This window comes from Delphinapterus leucas, chromosome 9 (genome assembly GCF_059928025.1).
Source record: "Delphinapterus leucas isolate spDelLeu-1000000601 "Yukka" chromosome 9, BTC_Dleu_Yukka2, whole genome shotgun sequence".
Classification (NCBI taxonomy): Eukaryota; Metazoa; Chordata; class Mammalia; order Artiodactyla; family Monodontidae; genus Delphinapterus; species Delphinapterus leucas.
Genome location: NC_143137.1, coordinates 4,588,731 through 4,606,971, shown reverse-complemented (window position 1 = coordinate 4,606,971; position 18,241 = coordinate 4,588,731). Strand labels below are relative to the sequence as shown.

Genomic DNA, 18,241 nt, shown 5'->3' with positions numbered 1-18,241 from the left:
GCCTTTTATCTCATTTGTAAAAAGTACGATTGTGCTGAACAGGCTTGTGAGGTTAATCAAGCGTGTAGCTTATTTCAAACCGCAAGAGAGCGCCATTAAGAATATTTATCTGTTAAATAATTCTTTACTTGATTGAAGACTATTTCATAATGTTTCTTTTAAAAGTAACTGTCACGCTTGTTAAATAGAAATATAAATTGATTGGCAAAATAATTGTGTGGGGTTCTAATTGGCAATTATATCAATTTCACTTGGTCGGATGGAAATAAATCTTGTTTAAAAGGAGGAAAAGACCTATCACTTGATATTGGTATCACGGAAGGATTTTTCTCCTGTTAAAATATTAGTTCTTTCTACCCTGTATTGTGTCTCAAAAGTAAGCAGCTGTTTATTCTCTGAAGATGAATTTCTCACGTTTTACCCTCTTGTTTTTAGCTTGGGATGCTATAGGTTATTTCTGGTTATGTGTGTGTGTGTACAATCATATATATATAAGTTAATAGTATTTGCTATTAAGAATTTCAAAAATTTTTGATTGATAAAAGAGGAATATAGCTATACATTGTTAAAAATTAATAATTACAAACCCAAGAGTTTATGATGGCCAATAAAATTTAAATGATACGGCATTGGCTATATTTTCAATATTAAGGGGTCAGATCAGCTGTAGTAATTGACCAGAGCGCCATTTAAGTCACTCGTGGCTGGACTAGCACCTACTGCAGGTACAGTTTTAATGGTTTCCCATCAGACACACTTTGGCCTGAGTAGTCTGTCCTCGTGCTTATAGCTAATTTGGCTGTGGTGGCCAGATGAGAACGAGTTCTGAGGGGTGCTTTTGGTGTCCCTTTTCACGGCAGTGTGGCTGAACTTGGCGACTGAGCAGAGAACGGGCCAGCTGAAATCCTGCCTCCAGACTCTGGCATTGCTGTTGGCTTGTTGCTGGTCCTTGTTAATATCAGTTCATTTCTTTCTCCTGCTCACCTACTGATGGGGGTTATGTGCTCCAGGGGAGCCAGTGGCTGCAGGATCCCACCGTACTGGACAACTCCGATGACCAGAGTTCCTGGAAAGATGAGCTAGGAGGGGATGGGGACATTGTCAAGGAAACCACAGGAGGCTGTGGTCCAGCTCTCACTGCACCCCTCAGACTGTAGTCTATAGAACCACACCCTCTGGGTTTGTGCGGTTGCCTCCGGTTTTTGTTTTTTTAAACTGGGAAAAGCCATCTTTTGTCGAGTGCTTGCTGGGTTCTGGGTACTGTGCTAAGTCCCCGTTCCATCAACGCACGTTTGCTAAGTGCCTGTTAGCCCCAGGATGTGCCAGTCTGAGGTGGAGTTTCCTTTCCAGTGGGAGAGCTGTGCATTAAGCAGATAATCGCAGATTATCACAGACTGTGAAAGGGCCACGAGAGAAAGAAGTGCGGGGTGCGCTGAGACACACCACAGGGCCCCTGGGTGGCGCCGCAGCTTCCCGAGCAAGTGACACCCAGCTGAGACCACGAGAGACGCCAGCCGGGTGGAGGTGTGGGGAAGCAGCCAGAAGGGGCTGATATGGCAATGAAATGCCTCACTAACACACAGGCACGGTATGGATGGAGTAGAGGCATCCAAGGTGGGGCTGGGTGCAGAACTCGGTCTTTCTCTGGAGAGCAAAGTCCTCAGGCACGTGAAACAATTTTAAACATAAGCGTGGATGATCAGGTTGGTACAGCCGTGCCTGGAAATTTCAGCCAAGAGCTGTAGCTTTTCTCTAGAGTCTGAGCAGACGTGGAAGAAAAGAGGAGAGTCAGCCAGACGCGAGGGCTGCTCTGGAGTGTTCTCTTGGGAAAGTTGTCTCGTGAGACCAGATGGTCTGGCAGAGGCAGCCAGGGAAGACCGGCAGAAAGTTCGAGCCTTACCCTGTAGAACAGTGGGCAAAAGGAATCAGAGCAGCCAGCTCCTACGATCTTCAGATGAAGGTGGGGAATGGGTTTTGGGGGTTTTAGTATAATAGAATATACGGCCAGTGGATGCAGTTAGTTTTCAGTTTTAAAACTGAAAGACAATTGCTCCTGCTGAATTTAGAAGTAGTAGGTGTTTTTCACTCTTCTTAGCTCTGTGCTTTCTTTTGTAGAAAAAGAGCTCCTATGATTTGTCCATAATCAGTGGTATTTGAGAGCTATTACAGAAGGACTTATGATACAGCACAGTGTAGAAAAAGTGCTCTAAATAGTAATTAGAAATAAGCTATCAAGAGAAATGTTTGTGAGCTATAAAGGTACAAATGACTGGTATTTTCCACTGACATGACTCATCTTACTTACAGTGGTATACTGAACTTGCATTTCTGATTATGCAGTCATTTTCTTGAGCTGAATTAGTATGTTTTAACATTTATTCATTCGCTCTTTGTCTATGATAAATTAAACGTTATAGGTAATCAAAACATTATTGCGTGATATCATTACAGTGCTCTGAATTAGAGTTTAAGAAGGTTGTTACAATAGTATATGTAACTTAAATGTCCCCTACTGGCAAAGATGAATAGCATTATGAACTTTCTGGTGATATGCCGTTCATGTCCGGGTTGATTTACAGTTGAGTAACTTTTAAAGAGCTGACAGCACTTGTGCTGAGCCTTTATGAACAGTGTCCCTTCCAAGGAGGAAGCCATCCTCTGTAATTTGGTGGTGATCAGTAAACCACTCATAATAATATGTGTACTAAGTTTGTCGTGCAAGTGCCCTGAGAAGTTGAGAACTTTATTCATGACATAGTAAGGTAGGTGCCTGGTTTCACAATGTCACATTAGGAAATCAGCTACATGAAAACGGAATAATGATGTCGATAGGGCTTAAAAACCACACCTGGGGATAGTTTTTCAGGATTTTGTTTTTTCTTAAAAAAAAGAAAAAAATCACTGATACATTCACACAAAGGGATATACATTTTTGAGTGTATATATTTTTTCTTAAATCTTAAACTCTACCATTCCAGTGGACTGCTCTAGAAAGCCTTGGGGCTGTAAATACTGGATGTCTGCTTATTCAGTTCCTTAGCCAAGGGGGATGCTTGTTGCCGGTGTGAATAGAATGGGAAGGGGATTTGGTGTTCCTTCCCCAACATCAGAGATGGGTTTGCGGGGATGAGAGTTACAGACCTTTAGACCAAGCAGTTCGCCTCTCCCCTCCCTCCCCACGACCAGGTCCTCTTGACCACGTGGGGTGAGAAGTGGGATGATGAGCAGAATTCTGGTCTGTGTCCGCCGCACAGAATTGGGCTTGCTGGATGACACAGGACTTGAACCAGAGACCCCATGGAGACCAACAAAAATTACTCAGGCCTGCTCACAAGTGAACTGTGGCTTAATACCAAGCAACTGCTTCCGATGTGCTTGTTATAGCAGAGAGATGAAAAACAAGTTCCAAGCTCAGATATATTTAGGAAACCTTGTGTTAAAGAAAGCACATTTCTTTTTTCTTTTTTTTTTAGAAAGCATCTTTCTTTACTCAGTTGACGAGAATTTTTGATATGCCGGGATGCGTCGTGTCCTTCTGAGCACAATGTAGTGCACTGCGTTCCGTGTCTACACCCTGGCCCCCGAAACAGGAACACCTCTCGGCACCAGTGGTCCAGAGGACAGAGTCTGGGGAATCCGTCCTACTGGGATCCCCCAGGGAGAGCCGCCTTCGGATCGGGTTGTCGGAGGAGGGCCCTCTCTCATCTTGCTGTTGGTAGACTGAGGGAAATTGAGGTTTCTAAAAAGGATTTTTTTGTTTTTACTTTGGAATAATTACTTTTATTTTACTGTGAACTGAAGAGAAATGATAATTGTGCTTCTGATGGTCATCGGTGATAAAAAAAATTAAGGAAAATTGAAGTTACAGAAAGTATTTTGGTATTTTGCAGAAAGATTGTAATTAAGAAAATGGGCTGTTTGGCATTTCTTTCCGTAATTTTTCATTTCTTATGCTCTCATTCATCATCTGAGAGGATGCACGCGTTCAGTGTGTTACAGTCTGCAGGCTGCATTTATGCAGTTTTTCTGCAGGGACCTAATTCCTATCCATTGGAGTTTGATTTCAAATATGAACAAAATCCCTGACAGGAAAAGATTGAGAGATGCCAGGGGTTCCTGCAGTGCTAACTGGGGTGGGGGTGGGGGATTGATAGTGTGCTGGTCACTGGGACAACAGTTTTTATTTTTTAGGGAAAACAGATTCCTTTTAACGAGTGTGATAAAAATAAGAACGATATGATGTTATGCTGACATCCTTTGTTCTTGAGTGAGAACCCCCAGTTTTCTTTAATCTCCAGTCACAATTGTGTGCTTTGGGGAATATTCTTTTTTTTTCGGGGGGGGTGGATATTCTTAAAGAGGAAAATAATTTTTATTCATTTTAATAGTTTTAGTGGGCATCCTATTTGTGGTTAGGGCAAAGAGTTTCTAAAGGTCATTTACTTTCAGACGTTTTTGGTTCAGAACTTTGGAGACTGTGGTCAGCCTTCCATCGCGTGGGCTCTGCCCGTTCGTTATCCAGGGGGGACTGTGATTGTACCCCTGCCCTGCCCTCTGGCTGTTTTTCATGGCAGCACCTCTTCTGGAGAATGTAGAGGAAAATTAAAGATGAAAACGGCTTTCCTTTTAGTTGTGGGAAAAATAATTGGTGGTAAAGAAGATAAAACTTTGTTGTATGGAAATAAATGAAGAACCACATAAGTAAGAGGCTGCTTACTTAGCGCTGGTGGAGCGCAGGGGTCCATCCAGGGGAAGGGGGCTCCGGGGCGCCCTGGTGGAGGCTATGGGCGCGGGGGACCTAGGGCGGCCAGCTTCCCCACGTGATTGGTTAGGGGAGCATGTTGGGTTTTCCCCAGTTGGTCCTGAGCTGGAAGTGGGGTCAGAAATTAGGGAAGCTGTCCGTTATTGATAGAGTCTTGGCTGTCTTGGGCTGGTTGCTGCTCGTGCGGTTTGGCTTCCAGGGCTGATGATGCTTGTCGATGAAAAATTAATCAGCCGATCTAAGAAAGAATTGGAAAATTTTATCTGAGCCAAATTTGAGGATGATAACCCGGGAAGAGCATCTCAGAAAGCTCTGAGAACTGTTCTGCCCTTTACAAGTTACGGCATAGTTATAGAAGCATTTTCTTGAGACAGAGCAGAGTGTACATTCAATGATGTATTATCGACAGCCTGCGTAATCCAGATCTAAGTGCCATCGCGGCGGGTCACGTGACCCTTACGAGCTCAAGGAGGAACGTTCTCTTTTAAGGGGTTGTCTTGATGCTGGGAGAATGTGGCTCTTTTTGGTTGAGCAGGTATTTCTGCTGATGGGGGAGGTTTGATCGATGCGTAGTGCAGGTACACAGTGCACAGTGTGGGGAGAGAGGAGACCAAAGGGCAGAGAAGAGTTTTCATGTTTAAATTTTTCTTGTCTTGCCATAAAATCTGAATTTTATTTCACACGCTGCCGGTTGTGGGTCCGAGGCAGGTTGTCACATGTGGTCTGGCTGCTGTCTGTTCATATATTTAGTCTCTCAATTGGAAAAATGAAATTTTGAGTGATGTGTGAATGATCCAGACTAGATTTTTTTTTAAGTTTTTTCTTTTTTTTTTTTTTTAAAGAATACATATGCTTTATTTATTTAAATTTTTGGCTGGGCTGCTCGGCATGCGAGATCTTAGTTCCCCGACCAGGGATCGAACCCACGCCCCCTGCATTGGAAGCACAGAGTCTTAACCACTGGGCCTCCAGGGAAGTCCCATCTACATTTTTCCATTCCCCAAAGCACAAAAGCCCCAACCCTGAGTCTATGCTGCTGTGCTGCTGTCACTTTATTTCAATAAAACCTTTGAAGTATTTCTACCACCGAATACATTTTTCCTTAGAAGACTTCAAGTGATGGTGAAAAGAACCTCAGATGTAGCTGCTGTGCCAGTGTTCTGGTCCCTGCTCTGTTCCTGCTGTGCTGTGTGGTCCCCGTGAGTACCTGGGCCTCCAGTGGCCTTGGCGTGGATATGATGAGGTCCCACGACTCTCTCTGGGGTGTTGTGATGATACAGTGAAGCCCTGGAAACAGTTGAGGAGACCTGTATCAGTTTCCCAGAGCTGCAGTAACAAAGTACCACAAACAGGGGGGCTTAAAGCAACAGAAATTCACTGTCTCACGGTCTGGAGGCCGGAAGTCCGAGATCAGGGTGTTGGCAGGGCCGTACTTGTGGCAGCAGAACTCTGGTCTCCATGGCCTGCTCCCTCTGTGCGCGTCTGGGTCCACCTTTTCCCTGTTTTTAAGGACACCTCAAAACTACTTATTTCCTGGGACTTCCCTGGTGGTGCAGTGGTTAAGACTCTACGCTCCCACTGTAGGGGGCACAGGTTCGATCCCTAGTTGGGGAACTAAGATCCTGCATGCCGCATGGCGTGGCCCAAAAAACTGAAAAACACAAAGCTCCTTATTTCCAAATAAGGTCACGTTCTGAGGTACTGTGGGTTAGGACTACGACATATGGCTTTGTGGGGAGGCCATTCAGTGCACAACGAGACCCCTGAACACACAGGCCTTGGGTTCCTTGGAGCTGATAGGTATCCACAGTGCTCCTGGGGTCTCAGTGGGCAGCTGTGAGCTTGGTACCCAATCAGTTTCCTCACCTGTAAGAGGAGTGCCGTGATGCATACCTCGTGTGGTTGGAAGGATTAAAAGAGGGAATACATGGAAAGGAAAGGGCTCAGCACAATTCCTGGAACAGAATAGCTGTTAGAAATGTAACCAGGGACTTCCCTGGTGGTCCAATGGTAAAGAATCTGCCTTACAATGCACGGGTCGCGGATTCGATCCCTGGTCAGGGAACTAAGATCCCACATGCTGCGGGGCAACTAAGGCCGCGTGCCACAACTACTGAGCTCGTGGGCCTCAGTGAGAGAGCCCACGTGCTGCAAACTACAGAGCCAAAGTGCCCTGGAGCCTGCGAGCCACAACCGGAGAAGAGAAAACCCGCACGCCACAACTAGAGAGAAGCCTGCGCACCACGAGGAAAGACCCTGTTCGCCTCAATGAAGATCCTGCAAGCCGTGACTAAGACCCGACGCAGCCAAAAATAAATAAATAAATAATAAATAAATGTAAAAAAAAAGAAATTAACCAGGAACCCCTCGGTCTGCAGGAATGCAGGGATCTGCATGAGGAGAAAGGGAACAGCGTGTCTCTCACTAAGGGATTGGGTGTCCAGGTTCAGGGGAGAGCCTGCTTCCTTCAGCCTGTGTTCTCAGCCAGTCTGACTTTTGCAGACATGGAAGGCCCAGCTCAGGGCTCGCTTTTCCTCGAAGCAGTTGGCAATCTTCCTGTGTTCCTTTGGCCCAAGGACTTACTGCTCCCCGACGCCCGCGGCTCTGTTCCTGAGGGCAGGGCCTCGCTGAGGCTCTTCTCTGCACGCTGGACTCCGCGTCTCATCACCAGGCCCCTCGCTGACTGGTGGCAGGACCCCTGTGCAAAAATTATTCAGAATTTCAGGACGGCAGGCGTAGGTCTTTCTGCCTAGGTGAGGAGTCCTGTGTGATCACAGGACTGTGTGGCTGTTTGTCCACGAAGCCACCAGAATTTCCCAGGAAGAGGCATTCAAAGGACCACTGACATGCCGGGAAGCAGAGGCACGCAGGAGGGAGAGGCGGCTGGATGTTGTGAGGACCGCCCACCTCGCAGGGGCCACCGCTGGAGGGGGAACCCCTCCCTGGAGGGAGAGGACGCTGCTGTTAACACCCCGACTTCCTCCCGGTCCTTCGTTAAGGATGCCTCTTATTACAAGGCTGTGTCCCTCCCGGAGGAGCAGGTGGTGAGACAGCTCAGGGATGGACCTGCCACGGGGGGGGGGGGGGGGGCGGACGTGGTATTTATTGATTCATGAGTCTTCTTATAAAGCAGAGGAGAAAAGAAACAGTTATGTGCCAGAAAACACATTTTGATTTCTTAAGGGCATCCATTAAACTTTTACACTTGAATAGTAAATTAGAGCAGCCGCAGGGCTGCCTGGAAGGGCCTTCTGCTTTTCCCACCCGTGCGTTGCTGTGGTGTCTTTGAGTTCAGGGTTTAGGGGGAAGCTTGAGCGTGGTGGGCAGCCGTGTGGCTTGTGGCTCAGCCCTGGGACAGAACAAGGACACTCCTATTGGTGGAGCAGTTTGCTTCTCCACCTAATCTCCTTCTCCTTCTGGTCAAGCACAAACTGATTACCCAGTTTAAACTTGTTGTTTGTGTCAGACAAGTAAGAAAGTGGAGAATTAAAAAATTTGCAGAAAGCTGTCATGAATACGCTCAGCATAGTCGGCAGGGCCCCCGGTGGGCATAGACTGTGGGTATCGCTTCCAGAGGGAGTCTCTCCTTGAAATGAAGCAAGCACAGGATTGTAAGAACAACCGTGTCCACAGATTTCATGCTCGAGTTTTTATAAACTATTGATCAATTCAAACAACATCTATCTTTCACTTTCTCAAGCTTGTCCTTTTTTTCCCCCAAAGCGTATTCTATTAATAAATGTTAGAGGTTGGCCGAATTGAGGTTGTCCTTCAGAACTGATTATTCTCATTTTCCATTTGCAAAGCATGTAGTTTACCTACAGATAGGATACATTGAAAACGAGATAAGTCATTTCAACAGAGTTAGGTTGGGAGGGGATCTTAAGAAATACCTGCATCAAAACTTGCTTCTGCTCTTGATACTTTCAAATTTAAATAACATTCAGCAGCAAGAGAGCTTGAAGAAGAATACATAGGTTTAGTATAGAATTCCTGAGGGAATGAGCAGGGGCTTGCATACAAAATACAGCATCCCAGTGTTCCACTTTCCTATGTATCAGGGTTTTAGTTACAGACCACAGAATGCAAGTTCATTATTTATTTATATTAATTATTTTTTAATTGAAGTACAGTTGATTTACAATATTAGTTTCAGGTGTACAACACAGTGATTCAATATTTTTATAGAGTATACTCCACTTAAAATTATCATAAAATATGGGCTTCCCTGGTGGCGCAGTGGTTGAGAGTACACCTGCTGATGCAGGGGACACGGGTTCGTGCCCTGGTCCGGGAAGATCCCACATACTGCGGAGCGGCTGGGCCCGTGAGCCATGGCCGCTGAGCCTGCGCGTCCGGAGCCTGTGCTCCGCAACGGGAGAGACCGCAACAGTGAGAGGCCCAAGTACCGCAAAAAAAAAAAAAAATTATAAAATAATGGCTGTACCAAGTTAGATTTTAAAAGAACGAGTGCTGGTGGCTTCAGAATACCCAGGAGGGCCAGAACACAATCATCAGGAGAAATGCCTGGAAGCCAACCAGAAATGCAGAAGCACTGGCCCAGCCCACCATGTAGCTCCTGCCCTTGCTGCTACAGCCTGAAAAACACACAAGGCTGCAACCCTGTGCTGCGCCAGATGACTTCTCAGGATGGGGCTCCTCCTTCCCATTGCTGCCTCCTGCCTGGGCAGACCCTGGTCCCATGCGACACGCCAGCTGCAAGGCCATCTGGGAAAGGCCATCTGTGTCTGCCTGGGTGGACGCACCCTCTGGGGTAGACCTGTCATCTGGGGTAGACGTGTCCCCCTAGGTGGATGTCTCCTTCTGGGTAGACGTGTCCCCCAGGGTGGATGTTTCTTCCTGGGTGGATGTGTCCTCCTGGGTGGATGTCTCCTCCGGGGTAGACGCATGCCCCTAGGTGGATGCGTCCCCCTGGGTGGATGTGTCCCCCAGGGTGAATGTGTCCTCCTAGGTGGATGTGTCCCCCTGGGTGGATGTGTTCTCTGGGGTAGATGTGTCCCCCTGGGTGGACATGTCCCCCTGTGTGAATGTGTCATCCTGGGTGGACGTGTCCTCAGGGGTATACACATCCCCCTGGGTAGATGTGTCCTCCTGGGTGGACGTGTCCCCCTGGGTAGATGTGTCCTCCTGGGTGGACGTGTCCCCCTGGGTGGATGTGTCCTCCTGGGTGGATGTGTCCTCCGGGGTGAATGTGTCCCCCTGGGTGGACACGTCCCCCTGGGTGGATGTGTCCTGGGTGGGTGGCTCATGCTGCTGTGTCTGGGAGAAGGCAGTTGCAATGCCCAGTTCACTTCAGGCTTCCTCAGACTCCAGCTCTTTTTCTCCGTACATGTGTTACCAGTCTGATCTTAAATATGGTGATTTATTTCCTTCGTCGGTGCATCTGAACTCTGTCTCTGAAGCTGTTAAAATGAAAGCAAATTGAGTTTCTCTCCGGAAGCAGCACATATGTGGAAGAGGCTGAACTCAGGGACCAAAGAACTGAAAGAACAAGAGAAACGATTGTGTGGGAAGGACATGCTGGACCCTCTGTCCCCTTTGTCAGAAGATGCAAGGACATAGATTTGCTAGTTTCAAATTTGGTAAAGTTGTATTTTTAATAGGATCAAATTCTTTTAATCACTTTAGAAATGACAATGTTATCCAGTAACGAAGAACTGGGAGCAGAAGCTCCCCAGGTCAGCTGAAGACAGAGGCTCGATTTTACTATTAGATTGGAACATGAGATGTACTAAGGATAAGAGCAGGGAAGAAACAGAAAGGAAGAATTTAAACTGCTCTTGTAGTAGCTCTATGACTACTTCTTCAGGGTGAATAATGATTCCCATCAGGCAAGTAAGAAAATATTCCCATTTCATGAATCTAATTATCTACAAACAAGATTTCAGGGGTAGAGGAGGTTGGTTAAAAATACTTAGTGTAGGGACTTCCCTGGCGGTCCAGTGGTTAAGACTTCGCCTTCCAATGCAGGGGGTGCGGGCTTGATCCCTGGTCGGGGAGCTAAGATCCCACATGCCTCGGGGCCAAAACACCAAAACATAAAACATAAGCAATACTGTAACAAATTCAATAAAGATTTTAAAAATGGTCCACATCAAAAAAATCTTTAAAAAACCCCACAACTTAGTGTAGAAGCCTGTTTTCTTCCCCTTCATATCTTTATACGTCTAATGTAAGAGTGGAGCTTTTATTTGTAAATAAAAGGATCTACTTACTTTGACTCCTTGTGGAAAAAACAGTAGTAGTTATCACTAGTAGTTTCAATACATAAGGTTTTATTTTTTCCTGTAGGCAGGCCCTCCATGGCTGGCATCACGATTTCCCTGAGGGCCTCGGGGACATGCTCCTCCAAACGTTCTGGCCTGCAATCCCTAGACTGTGGCCCTGGTCCTCATAGCCCAAAGTAGTGGCTGGAGCGCCAGCTGACACACATGCTTTCCAGCCAGCAGGATGAAGAAAGTGGCTAGAAAGGGAGTGACTCCTCCCTCTTCTGGATAGTTCACGGAAGCACCATCCAGCACTTTCTTGAACTTGATTGCGTGGCAATAACCACCTGCCAGCGACGGTGGTAAATGGAGTCGTGTGGCTGGGGGACAGTGGGCTCAGCTAAAAATCAGTGTTCCATGACTAAAAAATAGGAGAGTGGATGTTGGGCATTGATGAGCAGTCTCTGTCACAGCTGAGCTGAAGGATCAGTTTTTATAGATTTCTTTTTAAAAAGGGCAGACTGATGCTTCAAGGACAATAGGGCCTCCTCTCCTGGCCTAAGTGCTTCAGAGCTGCCCCTGCCCCGAGATCCCACATGTGCTGACATCAATCTCCATTTCCCAAGAGTCGGGTTGGTCGCTTCAAGGAGCACCGACGGGGTTTTCAGGCCTCTTTTCTTTGATCTTAGCCTAAGGAAATAGGACACTTTCCCGGAAGATGCTCGTTGCTGGCTTTTAATTCCCCATGAACACAGATGATTCTGTCTTATTCGGCCCGTTGAGACTAGGAATGAGGTGATAGAAATAACAAGAAGAATCCTTCATTTTTATCTTATACTATCAGTCTCCTTCCTTATTCCCCTTCCCCTCTGCCTACTGTTTAAAGCAAATAAAACAAATTAAAACAAAGCGCCTGTGTGAGTCTCCCAGGGCTGCTGGCACAAACTATCACAAACTGGGTTGATTAAAGAACAGACATCTATTCTTTCCCAGTTCTGGAGGCTGGAAGTCCAAGATCAAGGTGTTGGCAGGGCCAGGCTCCCTCTTCTGGCTTCTGGTGGTGGCCATCGTCCTTGGCCTTTCTTGGGTCGCAGCTGCATCACTCCAGCCTCTGTCTCTGCCACCCCATGGCCACCTGCCCTCTGGTGTCTGTCTTCACATGGCTTTCTCCTGCATCTCTTCTCCTTTTCTTTTTCTTTTTTTTTTTTGGCTGAGCTGTGTGGCTTGTGAGATCTTAGTTCCCCAACCAGGGGTTGAACCCGGAGCCATGGCAAAGAAAGCACTGAGTCCTAACCACTGGACCACCAGGGAATTCCCTCTTCTCCCCTTCTTTTTTTTTTTTTCTTTTTCTTTCTTTCTTTTTTATTGATGTATAGTTGACTTACAATATTATATAAGTTACAGGTGTACAATATAGGGATATACAATTTTTTTTGTCAGTCCCAAACTCTCTATCCCTCCCCCTGACCCTTCCCCCCAGTAACCATAAGTTCTCTGAGTCTGCGAGTCTGTTTCTGTTTTGTAAATAAGTTCATTTGTATTATTATTTTTTTAGATTCTGCATATAAGTGATATCATATGATATGTCTATTTCTCTGTCTGACTTACTTCACTCAGTATGACAATCTCTAGGTCCATCCATGTTGCTGCCAATGGCATTATTTCATTCTTTTTAATGGCTGAGTAATATTCCATTGTATATATATATACCACAACTTCTTTATCCATTCCTCTGTCGATGGACATTTAGGTTGCTTCCATGTCTTGGTTATTGTAAACAGCGCTGCAATGAACATTGGGGTGCATGTATCCTTTCAGACCATGTTTTTCTCTGGGTATATGTCCAGGAGTGGACAGGACTGCAGGATCATATGGTAGCTCTATTTTTAGTTTTTTAAGGAACCTCCATACTGTTATCCACAGTGGCTGTACCAACTTACATTTCCACCAACAGTGTAGGAGGGTTCCCTTCTCTCCACACCCTCTCCAGCAGTTTGTTGTTTGTAGATTTTTTGATGATGGCCATTCTGACCGGTGTGAGGTGATACCTCATTGTAGTTTTGATTTGCATGTCTCTAATAATTAGCGATGTTGACCATCTTTTCATGTGCCTCTTGGCCTTCTGTATGTCTTCTTTGGAGAAACGTCTGTTTAGGTCTTCTGCCCATTTTTTTCTTGGGTTGTTTGTTTTGGTGATATTAAGCCTCATGAGCTGTTTGTAAATTTTGGAGACTAATCCCTTGTTGGTCACATCATTTGAAAATATTTTCTCCCAATCTGTGGGTTGTCTTTTCCTTTTGTTTATGGTTTCCTTTGCTGTGCAAAAACTTTTGAGTTTAATTAAGTCCCATTCATTTATTTTTGCTTTTACTTCCATTACTTGGGAGATGGATCAAAAAAGGTATTGCTGCGATTTATGTCAGAGAGTGTTCTGCCTATGTTTTCCTCCAACAGTTTTATAGTGTCTGGTCTCACATTTAGGTCTTTAATCAATTTTGAGTTTACTTGTGTGTATGGGGTTAAAGAATGTTCTAATTTCATTTTTTTATATGTAGCTGTGCAGTTTTCCAGCACCATCTGTAACTGAAGACATGAGAGATTCAGTTTCCTGTTGACCACATGAGAAATGAAGTCACTTATGTTACAGGGATGTGGGGAGAATCAAATAAGGGAACACGTAGAAGTGCTCTGTTGGCCGTCTGCACAATCACTGTTGTGATGATGGTGTCTAAAATTTTGCAGACGTCTGTGTAAAGGAGCATCATTCGTGGAGCATTTGTTGACCAAAATAGTGGGTGGTAAGATATGGCTGCTGTTCTAAACATTTGCAATTCTGATGCAGAGACAAGACATCCACATGACATCGTAAATAACACAAGGTCATGTGTAAGTGCTGGAGGATGCTAGGGGTCAGGCGCTCCAGTCAGCCTGGGCTGAGCATCTGTGGCGATCTGCAAGGGTGACCTAATCGTTCAGACCCAATGGGAGGGGTATCAGAGGACTCACCAGGAAGGCTGCGTGCACAGATTTGATCGAGAAGATTAGAACAGGATGGAGGAGTGGGTAATCAGTTTCTCTGAAATTCTAATTAGGGGCCGCAATTGGGATCTGTAGTTTTTTCTTCTGTGCCGTCTCGACAAAACCAATTAAGTCTTATTGCATCTATACGTCACCACGCGTACAGGCCATAAGCAGGAGAAGGCCTATTTAACTTGTTGCCTTTTGGCTTTTAATGGAACATCCATTTATTCCTGTGTATTAAGCTCTTAGTGCGTATTGGATATTACCTTCCATTTTTCCGTCAAATCCCTCTCCCACTTCCCCTTTCTCAGGCATCAGGGAGGAGTCTCTTGTGACTTTAAAAATGGTGAACGCGGGACCTCCAGGAAGTAGAGGAATGAACCAGGTGCTCACTAGACGTATGTTGGACCCTCCCAGAGCTTTCCGATTGAGTTATTAAATTCCTCAAGGTTTTAAAATTCTACAGTCAAGCATCAGCTTTATTAATTCCACAGTCTGTTAAGAAGTGGTCTCATTTACGAATATTACTCAGCCATAAAAAGAATGAAATAATGCCATTTGCAGCTCCATGGATGGACTTTCTGATTGAGTTATTAAATTCCTCAAGGTTTTAAAATTCTACAATCAAGCATCAACTTTATTAATTCCACAGTCTGTTAAGAAGTGGTCCCATTTAGGAATATTACTCAGCCATAAAAAAGAATGAAATAATGCCATTTGCAGCTCCATGGATGGACCTAGAGATGATTGTACTAAGTGAAGTAAGACAGAGAAAGACAAATATCATACAATGCCACTTATGTGTGGAATCTAAAATAAGACACAGATGAACTTATCTATGAAACAGAATCAGACTCACAGACATAGAGAACAGACTTGTGGTTGCCAAGTGGGAGAGGGGCTGGGGGAGGGATGGGGTGGGAGTTTGGCGTTAGCAGTTACAAACTATTATATAGAGAATGGATAAACAACAAGGTCCTACCGTACAGCACAGGGAACTACATTCAATATCCTGGGATAAACCATAATGGAAAGAATATAAAAATAGAATGTATATATATGTTTAACTGAATCACTTTGCTGTACAGCAGAAATTAGCAGAACATTGTAAATCAACTACACTTCAATAAAAAAAATAAACAAAGATGTCAGACCCAAAAGAAATGGTCCCATTGAGAACCTAATGGCGTAAGCCTTGTTCAAAGCGTACCCAAAGGCATTGGCAGATTAGATGAGCAGCCCTTTCTAAAACAGGGAAGGAAGAGTCATGGTACTTGTGATGGTTATTTTATGTGTCCACTTGGTTGGCCTCTGGTGCCCAGTTGTTTGGCCGAACACTAGTCTAGATGTTACCATGAAGGTGTTTTGTAGATGTGATTCACATCTACGATCAGCTGACATTAAAGAGATCACCCTCCCTGATGTGGTTGGGCTGCATCCCATCAACTGACGGCTTTACGAGCAAAAACTGAGGGTTTCTGGGGAAGAAGGAATTCTGCCGCAAGCCTGTTAACATAGACGTCCTGCCTGAGTTTCCAGCTAGCCTGGCTGCCCTGCAGATTTCAGACTCAAGACTGTAACACCAACTCTTTCCTGACGTCCTAAATGGTCAGCCAACACTCTTAAGTTTCAGATGCGCGAAGTCCCTCCAATCATGTGAGCCAGTTCCTTAAAATAACTCCCTCTCTGGCCCCTGCCCTCACGTCTATGCACGTCTCCTATTGGACCTGCCATTGGAGCCCCGACTGACACACCTGACCTCCAACCCCCTCTCTCGGGCTCAGGGCATCCTGGGAAATTGCCGGCAATGCTTTCCTCCCGAGCCCGGACCCGGCCTCAGAATCACCCAGAGGATACTAGAGAGGGAACCTGTTTGCTTTTGTAATTCTAGGAGACATTCTTCATGGATGTTGACTAATAAATCAGTAATTGCTCTCGTATTAAGCACCAGTTAATTAAGTTTTCAGCTAATGTTTGTGGGCTTCTGATGCCACAGTACTCTGTTTAACAGTAAGGGGTAAGAGATGGACAAGGTACAGAGCATGGAAAGATCTGGGCTGAGCTGGGAGCTCCTGGGGGCAGAGGCAAGGGAGTAGCCAGGGCAGGGAGGCATCACCAGTTCCCGTGACCTCCACCACCTGCTACCTTTGATAAACCGCAGATACGGGAGGGAGGCAAGGCGGGATGCATGATGGGCAGAGGGAGGGGACCGCGTAGGCACCTGTGAGCTTGAAGCCAGAGAAGCCTGGGTTCACAGCGTCAGAGGATGCGCCCACCCCATCCCCCTTTTTAATGCTAGTGATCGTCAAATGACCTCTTTGAGCCAACTGGATATTTCGTGACGGCAGTCACTGGGTGATGAGGGAGTCAAGTCTTTAAGCAGAAAGGACAGTGGGCCAAGGAGGGTGTAGAAAGCAGTGATCGCGTTGTGCTCTGGCGTGTGGGAGGCTGCGGAGGTTGGGGGGTCTGGCTGAAATAACAAACGATGCCTTTAATAAAGGAGGAGGAGCTTTGAAATGAATAGCAGCCCAAGATTGGAGATTAATTTTTTAACACGAAAAATGTAGCAAATCAATTCCGACCATTAGGAATTCGTGAAGACCTTCTAAGAAGAGCTCATTGCCAAAGGCAGATAAGGGAATTCGTGGTGGCTCTGAAGGCCTGGATACATGTGTCTCCAGGCATTAAGGGAATTGGCTTGCTTGCCTTTTGAACCCAAGTCGTCATCTTTGAAATATCTCAGGGAACGTGCAGAGAAAGTCAATCTGGGTGAGGAAGCTGCATTCCCACCCCCACTGTGCCCTCACCTGGCCCAGCCCAGCGGCTCTGATGGGGCATCTAGGGGCGTGTGGTAACGGGCTGGGTCTGCATCCATCTGATGCTCCTGGGATGTGCTGACCTCCTGGATGGTGGCTGCTGACCGCTGGCAGATGTGATGGGTCCGCTGCAAACGTGGACAGGAAGCAAAGGACTCGGTAGCCTTGGACACACGGGGAGCTCCTGGGACTGGAAAAAGTGAACAGTGGGTCTTGGATCATCACACATCACAAACCAGGAACATTCGGACCGTGGGCTGCTAGCTCCTGTGGGGTTTTGGATCTAAAGCACAAACTCATGAAAATTCCCCCTTAATCTTTCTTTTCCTTAGTAATTTATTTTTCATTTTTAAATAATATTTTTTATTGAAGTATAGTTGATTTACAATGGTGTGTTAATTTCTGCTGTACAGCAAAGTGACTCAGCTGTACATATATATATATATATATATATATATATATACATTCTTTTTCATATTCTTTTCCATGATGGTTTATCACAGGATATTGAACATAGTTCCCTGTGTTCTACAGTAGGACCTTGTTGTTTATCCATACTACTTATAATAGTTTGCATCTGCTAATCCCAACCTCACACTCCATCCTTCCCCCAGCCTCCTCCCCCTTCCCCTTAATCTTAAGTTGTTCAAGCACACCGTTTAAACACGGGTAAAGGACCTTGGCCTCTAGCTTTGATGTCCTCAGACCCCTTCCTCTTCAGCACAAATCCTGCTTCAGCTCCTGGACCCCTGATACTGATGCTGGTCCCTCGTCACGGCCATCTCTGCCTGATTCACCTTCCTGTGGGTTTACTGCTCAACTCTTGAGCTGTATGTTAAATGCCTTGATGATTGCAGTCGTACTCTACTTTGTAAAATTCAATAATAAGTAGTAATGATGGCCATAGGTAGCATTTACAGTGTGTCAGGTCCAGACATGGATCCATTTAATCCTATTATAAGTGAGGACAGGCCCTGCATGTATTGAATGTTTGCTGTGTGCCAGACACTGAACCAGGCCATTCACCATAGTTTGATTATATCATCCTCAGATCTACCGAGGGCCTAGTGTGTTGTTTTTTTAAAAATTGAAGTAAAGTTGATTTACAGTGTTTACAATGTTGTGCTAGTTTCAGGTGTACAGCAGAGTGATTCAGTTATACATATATATACACATATCAATTTTTTCAGATTCTTTTCCGTTATAGGTTATTACAAAATATTGAGTATAGTTCCCTGTGCTATACAGTAAGTCCTTGCTGTTTATCTATTTTATATATAGTAGTCTGTGTATATGTTAATCCCAAACTCCTAATTTATTCCTCCCCCCCTTTCCCCTTTGGGAACCGTAAGTGTGGGTCTATTTCTGTTTTGTATATAAGTTCACTTGTATCTTTTTTTTTTTTTTTTTTTTAG

At 45.4% G+C, this 18,241-nt stretch overlaps 1 protein-coding gene across 17 annotated transcripts in view; it reads left to right on the top strand.

Moving 5' to 3' along the window:
- The window catches only part of LOC111176411 (actin related protein 3B), a 289,879-nt gene that overhangs the window by 67,481 nt on the left and 204,157 nt on the right, over positions 1-18,241 (top strand). For 2 of the 17 annotated variants that reach the window (XR_016394229.1, XM_089917146.1), the window contains one exon: positions 3,474-18,235. The exons of the other annotated variants lie outside the window; for them this stretch is intronic. The gene's annotated coding sequence lies outside the window, so the exon portion shown is untranslated. Of the gene's footprint in view, positions 1-3,473; positions 18,236-18,241 lie in introns of those variants that run through there. 17 annotated transcript variants of the gene reach the window in all.